The sequence below is a fragment of the Sceloporus occidentalis genome, unplaced genomic scaffold (genome assembly GCF_023333645.1).
Source record: "Sceloporus occidentalis isolate IW3139 unplaced genomic scaffold, rSceOcc1.0.p SCAF_64, whole genome shotgun sequence".
NCBI lineage: Eukaryota > Metazoa > Chordata > Lepidosauria > Squamata > Phrynosomatidae > Sceloporus > Sceloporus occidentalis.
Window position 1 is genome coordinate 5,753,025 of NW_028317044.1, and position 8,276 is coordinate 5,761,300.

An 8,276-nucleotide genomic window follows, 5' to 3' on the forward strand; every position below is an offset into this window, starting at 1 on the left:
ACAGATTCTCCTTCATAGAGCGGGCTAGAAATAAATCTTTTCTTATTATATTATGCTGGCATCCAAGTCGGCTCGTATCTCGTGTGTGTGTTTGCCTTTGCTGTTCTTATGGCTGGGAATGGAGCTGAGGAATGAGGAGAGAAGAAAGGGTCCGTTTTGTGCAAATTCACAACTTCTGCGCATCAAAGAGTCTAGTCTGTTGAAATAGCAAAGAACTTTATTAAAACACATAGTCAGAAATTCAGTGTTTAAGCTAGAACTGCCCTCCCCAAGCCAAAGAATAGATTGAAACCCCCAAACCTAAAACTCCACCTTCTACCAAACCTAGCCCCCACCTACAATTCCCACCATCTATCCCCCACTTTGCCATCCCTCTCACACGCACAATCTCTCCCTGCCCCAGACATTCGAAGAAACTGGATCCCTTTCTGTTACTACAGGTCCCCAACTTTCTTCAGCCAACATCCCACAAATTTCCAATGCTATCCTTGCTATTCTAGCCAGCCGCAACAAACCCCAGCCCCCCATCTAACTAACCTAAACCACGACCCATAATCCCCCGCCAAATTTATAACCCAAAGCAATTATCTATACTAGCAGCAATTAAAACCTAAACTTTACTAAACATAACTTTTAAACATAAACATACATATGGACAGAGAAACTGTGCAAATAAATTCATATGGGCTTTTTAGCACCGCTGGATGGAAAAAACATTTTTGTATTCCACCTTTACAAAAATAATGTTCATTCACTTCTTGGGTTTGTGTGGCTTCTCTCCTGTGCTGCCTCTCTGGTGACTGAATAGGCCTGACCTCCGAGAAAAGCATTTTCCTCACTGCTGGCATTTGTATGGCTTCTCTCCTGTGTGGATTCTTTTGTGTGTCACTAGGTAGGACTGCTGAGAAAAACATTTCCCACAATGCTGGCATTTGTATGGCTTCTCTCCTGTGTGGATTCTTTTGTGTGTCACTAGGTAGGACTGCTGAGAAAAACATTTCCCACAATGCTGGCATTTGTATGGCTTCTCTCCTGTGTGGATTCTTTTGTGTGTCACTAGGTAGGACTGCTGAGAAAAACATGTTCCACAATGCTGGCATTTGTATGGCTTCTCTCCTGTGTGTATTCTCTGGTGTCTCACTAAGTTTCCCTTCAAATAAAAACATTTCCCACAATGCTGGCATTTGTATGGCTTCTCTCCTGTGTGGATTCTCTGGTGTGTCAGTAGGTTTGACTGCCAAGAAAAACATTTCCCACAATGCTGGCATTTGTATGGCTTCTCTCCTGTGTGGATTCTCTGATGTCTCGCTAAGTCTCCCTTCAAAGAAAAACATTTCTCACAATGCTGGCATTTGTATGGCTTCTCTCCTGTGTGGATTCTCTGATGTCTCGCTAAGTCTCCCTTCAAAGAAAAACAGTTCCCACAATGCTGGCATTTGTATGGCTTCTCTCCTGTGTGGACTCTCTGATGTGCCACTAGGACTGACTTCAAACAAAAACATTTCCCACAGTGTTGGCATTTGTATGGCTTCTCTCCTGTGTGGATTCTCTGGTGTGCCACTAGGACTGACTTCAAACAAAAACATTTCCCACAGTGTTGGCATTTGTATGGCTTCTCTCCGGTGTGGATTCTCTGATGTCTCAGTAGGACTGACTTCAAACAAAAACATTTCCCACAATGCTGGCAGTTGTATGGCTTCTCTGATGTGTGGACTCTCTCATGACTGACAAGTTCTTCTGTAAAGAAGGAAAACTATACTGAATATTAGAGTTAAGAAAGGAAAGTGTTAGCCCAAGATTTAGCCCTACGTTCATACCTCCCTATTTGATATTAAAATAATAAAGTTGGGGTGGGTGACCTGAGCAGGACCCTGTTGCAGATGCCCGAAATCCATGAAACGATTATATCCTTACTCACAGGAGCTGGCAAAGAAGAGATTGTGGGGGAACTACCTTGAGGTAATCAGTTGAAGCAGATAGTCATACAGACTGTTGAAAAAAGATTCCTTTAAACATGTGTAAAATATTTTGATTGAAAAGTGGCATCGTATCCTGTGAGACAGCCAGAGAGTCCTGAGTCTGAGCACATGGCGTGATGCAAGCCAACTGCAGAGGACGCTTCATGCTGTGTGGCACCAGGAGATGGATCACAACCAATACACAATACAGGACACATGTGGATTGCTGTGGATAGGATTGGATTGGAGTTGTGTATAGAAGAGATGGTGAACATGATGGAAGTCAGAGAGGAGAGCTTGCAAATATTTTTATTATATTGCAACTCAAGATAGAGAACCTCCAAAGACTCGGATGAAATCAACTGTGTCTGTGACTTATTTTTAAGTGTGAAATGTGGCCAGTGCATTTCCAATACCTGTATCTGGAACGTTGTTTCCATACTGTGCAATGTTATTGTTGAGCTGCATCTGGGAGCATCGTGCTCACATTGCGCTGTACATTGGCTTGTGAACGGGACTGGAATTCAGAGCCAACAAGGACCTGAGGATCGGTGTGGTAATCCCTTATGTCTGAGGTATTTGCACCAAGCACCCATTGCATTCAATTTGATTTTGGACCATATTTTCCCCACCCAGGAAACTTTCTAAAACGATTTAAACCTTATAGAAAACTCGGGTTCTGCCCACTAGCAATCATTTCAGTATAAATATTGCAGTCCAGTTGCAGACAGACACTCTGTTGGTTTACATTGCTAAACGCCTCACTACACTCGCCAGCTCCACTTGCCATGGGAGTTACTGACTTCTCTCCCCATTGTGGACCCTCAGCAATTGGATTCAAGTTCCGTCTAGGTTACGTATTACCATTAGCAAAGCCTAATATCTATTCACCACTCCTACCTTTGTTACCTAGTTCCTTTGTGTTTGTGTGAACACCTATATGTGTGTGAATGCGTGTACAGTGCACCTGCGTCATACGCGGGCACGTCTTATCCGGATTTCAGCATACACTAAAAGCCACACTGGGAAAAGGGGCGGCATGCCCCATAAGGGTTAATTGCGCTTGTGTGGAGCCCCATTCATTTATATAGGGCTCGAGAATAGATGGGATCCCTCTAACACCGGGGGGGGGGGGGGGGAGATCAGGAATGGGATGAGTCCCGAGGCCACTGTTGCCCCAATCTCTCCTTTGAGCTAAGTATGAAATTCCCCTGAAAGCATAGCACTTGGGAGTGTCCTCCCCAGACTCCAGCATTTCGGGTAACAAAGGGCCTCTGGAATCACCCATGGAGCTAAGCAAGCTCAGGTTGGAAAAGAAACATTAGACAAAAAGGCATTTTTGTGTTGCCCTTTCCTCTCTTCATAGACATTGCTCATAATTTCTAAATGGAACGCCTTAATATGTTTGAAAACAAGGACCTGAGCTGCTTCTCACAGGTTCAGTTCTTAAAATCTGTCAGGTTGGTGGCTGCCTCCCAATCCCCAAGGCCCCTCTCCTGGCCCTTCCCAGAGGTCCCTTCCTCTCCGCACAGAGCTAGGAGATCCTGGCTTTGCTCCAGCCTTCCCCTCCTGTCTCCCATCTGCCAGATCCCCTTCCCTTTCTCCCTCCGCTCTCCAACCTTCCCTCTTGCCCATCTGCACTGCTTCAGCATCTCATTTTCAGCCTCTCTTCCCTGCCTTTCTATTTTTCACTTTCCCTCCGTCTCTCTGTTACAGACACAAACCCACAGAGTGTGATGCATAAAAGGGATCATAGAGTCATAGAGCTGGAAGAAACCGCAAGGGCCATCCAGGCCAACCACCTGCCATGCAGGAACTCTCAATCGAAGCATCCCAGACCATCCAGCCTCTGTTTAAAGACCTCCAAGGAAGGAGGCTCCACTACACTCCGAGGAAGGAGTGTGTTCCACTGTCGAACAGCCCTTACTCTCAGAAGGTTCTTTCAAATGTTGAGGTGGAATCTCTTTTCCTGTAGCTTGCATCCACTGCTCCGGGTCCTAGTCTCTGGAGCAGCTGAAAACAAGTCAGCTCCCTCCTCAGTATGACATCCCTTTTAGGCCCATTTGTTGAGAAAGGCAGGATAATCAATATACAAATAATTCATTGGCAAAGGCAGAGCAAGGGGGCTGGGACCTGGACTCCAATTTTGGTGAGGGTGAAATGCCAGGGAGCAGCCTTAAAACAGCCTTAAAACATCTATAAGGCAGGTATGGACTACTGATGGGGTTGGAGGAGATCTCAGGGGCAACCCCACATTGTATTGCCGGGGGGTGGGGGGGTGGGAGATGAAATAATATTTTGCCCCTCAACATCCCAAAACATCCCTTTGGGGAAGCGGAGGCCATTTTGCCACTGTTGGGCCCTCTCTGAGCCATTGCAGGCCCAAGGGGGACTTTTCCCTAAGAAGACTCTCCAGAGCCTTAAAAGGATGGAAGAGGGGCCAAAAGAGGTAGGAAACTTACTCAGGGGTGTGCTGAGTACCATTTGGGTGAGAAAAGCATTAATCTCCATAGCTTCTTCCCATAAAATCCTAGAATTGGCAGTTTAGGATGGGGTTATTAGAATCCTTAGAACCTGGAGAGAAATAGTGCCTCACTGAACTACAGATTCAAATATTCTACAGGATGTTGCTATCACAATTAATCTAGGCTTGAAAGGGGTCTAGGACTCCTAGTAGACCGCAAGTTGAACATGGGCCAACAGTGTGATGAGGCAGCTACAAAGGCCAGTGTGATTCTAGGCTGCCTCTATACAAGAATAGTTTCTAGATCAAGAGAAGTAATAGTGCCACTCTATTCTGCTTTGGTCAAGGCTCATTTGGACTAATCCTGTGTCCAATTCTGGGCCCCACAATTCGAAAAGGATGTTGACAAATTGGGGCATGTCCAAAGGAGTGCAACCAAAGTGGTGAAGGGTCTGGAAACCATCAAGCTCTATGAGGAGCAGCTTAGAGAGCTGGTTATATATAGCCTGGAGAAAAGAAGATAAAGAGTGTATATGATATCCATGTTTAAACATTTGAAAGGGTGTCATGTTGCGCAAGGAGCAGGCTTGCTTTTGCTGCAACAGAGAAAAGGAGACACCGCAATGGATGCAAGGCACAGGGAAAGAGGTTCCACCTAAACCTTAGGAGGAACTTTGTGACAGTAAGAGCACTTTGACAGTGGAATATACTCCCTTAGAGTTTGGTGGAGTCCTCTTCTTTGGAGGTCTTTAAAGAGAGACTGGATGGCCATCTCTTGGGGGTGATTTGAATGTGTATTCCTGCATGGCAGAAGGGGGTTGAACTGGATGGCCCTTGTGGTCTATTCCAACTCTATGACTCTATAATTCTAGTGGAACCTTAGCAACATGATAATATAGTATGAAAGGACCCTCAGTCTTTATAGAAAGAGCCATGGATTCAGGTTCCTTACCTACAGAAGCCACATTTTCATAATTGTCCATCATTACAGAATTGTACAAAAGTTTCTGTTTCGCCGTCAACAGATTCCATTCATCCTTGGAGAAATATACTGCCACATCGGCAAAGGTCACCTGAAATAGAAAATAGCCCTCATCCAGATTGTGACAAAGAAAAGGGGAGGAAAGCACATGGTGCTTCCCAAATGTTATTTCATCACTTCAGAAATAAACTTTAAATTCTGTTAGCAAGCAAAAAGCTACTGCCTTTCAGATCAGTTTGTCTTGAATCCTTTCAATATAACATACAATGTAATAAACAATATAATTTAGGCCATGGCTGGGATATTGAGGATGGATTAGGATACTGACTATCCCAACACATAGAGTACATGTAGCCACAAAAGAATTATGGTGCATTTAGCCATTTCTTGCCACATTTCAGAGGCAAATGTCATTTTAAAAAACAGTTCTGGGGAGCATTCTGGACTTGAAGGCCACTGGGCCACCCCCAATTTAGATCCAGAGATGGTCTCCCATATCCCCAACATTTCACAGACAGGAAAAGCAAGGCACATGTGGACAAGCAACACCAGAAGGTGGTGAGGATGGCCAAGGTTGTTTAGGAGGAAGATCACACAAGCTAGGAAGGGCACAGCAGTTTGCTTTTGCTTCAGCCTCCTGGCAAGGGAAGACCCTTGCAACTTATCTCCTCTCCTGTCCCCATTTTTGAGTTGATGGGGTGCAAACTCCTTGGAAGTCACTTTGCAGTAACCCAAGGCAGCTGAGGAGAAGGGGCAAAGTGGGAGGAGGAGAGAGAAACCGGGACATTTTTGAAAGCCCCTGAAAAAGTGGGGTGACAGAGGATTAACCAGGACTTTCTCTGCCAAATTGGAACAATATGTTCTCCGCTCACTTTCATGAACAGCCCCAGCAGTGACACAAATGAAACTAATAGTCAGTATGTCAACTCACCAAAGAGGAGTTGTACTGCGACAGCCTCTTCCTCTTGGATTCCAACTCCCTTTGCTTGGCCTCTGTGTTGGCCATTAGGTTGTCCTGGTGGCCCTGCACCTGTGTCTCTTACAGCAAAATATCGCCCAAGGCTGTGTAGAAGGAGACTGAGATCAAGTGCCTGAGAAAAGAAACTAGGGTTAGGCTTGATTTGTCAAGACACAGAGAACAGCATGCTGCTAGTGAGATACGCAGGTGACATATGCCTTTGCGCCAATGCAGAGGTGGGTATCCGCTTCCTCCCTCTTCACCAAAAAAGCCCTCTGGACCTAGCATAGATTCACTGCAGCTCCCCTACACAACAGATACTCCATGTTAAACCCTTTTGACATTGCTGTGTTGCGCAGCACGTGAGGCAACACGTTAACGTATGGCACAGATTCTCCACCTTGACTGTAGTCAGTAGCTTGTGAGCTGAAGAAACACCTGTCGCTTTCTCAATGAGCAGAGACACTGTAATCTTCTCTCAGATCAGGCTTTTATTCATATAAGAAATTCCACTGTGTACAACACTATATACATCGACACCACCCACCATCCACACCAGTAACAACCCACTCTGAGGCTCACACTGTCTGACTCTTCCTCAGTGACAGTTGAGAATGACAGTTGGCAGTTGCATCAACATTCCAATGATGCACTGTTTAAATGCTGCCACTAGAGCTGTCAATGACTTCCACAACAGCTCCACCTAGTGGCCACATGCCTGTCATTTCCTCAGACCTGTTCACCATGGTCCTGACACTCCATGCCTTGTGAGAGTGGAGGGGGGTCAGGGGATGGGAATTGGAGAGGACCCTGGCTATGTCCCTGTCGCTAGATGTGAAATGAGCGCATCATCTGCTGAAACCTCCTGACCTCCCCAGTGGCCCTCAGAGGAGAATGTCTTCCTTTTGCTTCTGGCTAGAGAAACACAGCTGCATGCTTCTCCAACACTCTCATCAGGCATGGAATGAACATGGAGCATGGCTTCCACAATTCCCACTTTTCATTTTGTATTCCTTCTAATTTCACATCTATATTAAACCTCTCCCTCATTCGACGATAAAGACACCATTGAAAAATCTAGGCCAGATTCTTTAAGTTTGATCTCTAGTTTTCCTTGCGATTCTTTCAGTACATCCTTGTATCTTAACCATTGAGTTTTCTGGATACTGTTCCTCCCAAAAAGAGCCTCATGTGACGAACACCATAAAGGTATTTTTGAACACATTCTACACTTCTTTTCCCCCCAGATCTTCAACAGAGCTTTTCTTACGAAATGATTTGTGCTTTCTTTATGAACTTTCTCTTTGCCGTAAATTCGGGATCCATTCCACCCAAATCTTAAATGTTCACCCTCCAGACATAAAAATTGTTCATTCTCTAACAAAACCCATTCTCTAATCCAAACTAAACAACAAGCAGCATCATAAAGTTTTCAGTTTGGTAAACCCAGCCCTCCTCTACTTTTGTCATCACAAAGTAGTTTTGTTTTTATCCTGGCTCTTTTTTTATTCCTTTTGCCATAGAGTCAATGGTTTTTCATTCTGGATGATGGGTATCGCTTGAAGCAGAAACAGTATTTCAGGAAGGAAACTCATTTGGATCAGAGATATTTTTCCTAATAGAGATAAGTGTAATTTCCCCCATTTTTCTAGGTCTTTTCTGATTTCCTTCCTTACTGTCTCATAGTTATTGTGAAACTGATCTGCGTTTTTATTGGTGAAATTTATTCCTAGATATTTAACTTTCTTTCCCACTTTAAATCCACTAATTTCTTCCAGGATTTGTTCTTCCTTTCCTCCATATTTTTTGTTGTTGTTTTGTCTCTGTTTACTTTTAGTCCCGAAACATATTCCAATTCCACTATTACATCCATCAATTCCCTTATGCTCTTTTCTGGGTTCTCCAGGGAATACA

At 44.5% G+C, this 8,276-nt stretch overlaps 1 pseudogene across 1 annotated transcript; it reads right to left on the minus strand.

Annotated features, from left to right (window-relative positions):
* Window positions 1–751: 751 nt before the first annotated feature.
* Window positions 752–6,414, minus strand: LOC149287161 (uncharacterized; annotated as a pseudogene). The gene is made up of 3 exons (XR_016277537.1): window positions 6,336–6,414; window positions 5,375–5,495; window positions 752–1,737 (listed from the first exon to the last, which is right to left on the minus strand). The product of XR_016277537.1 is annotated as an uncharacterized LOC149287161 (transcript).
* Window positions 6,415–8,276: the final 1,862 nt, after the last annotated feature.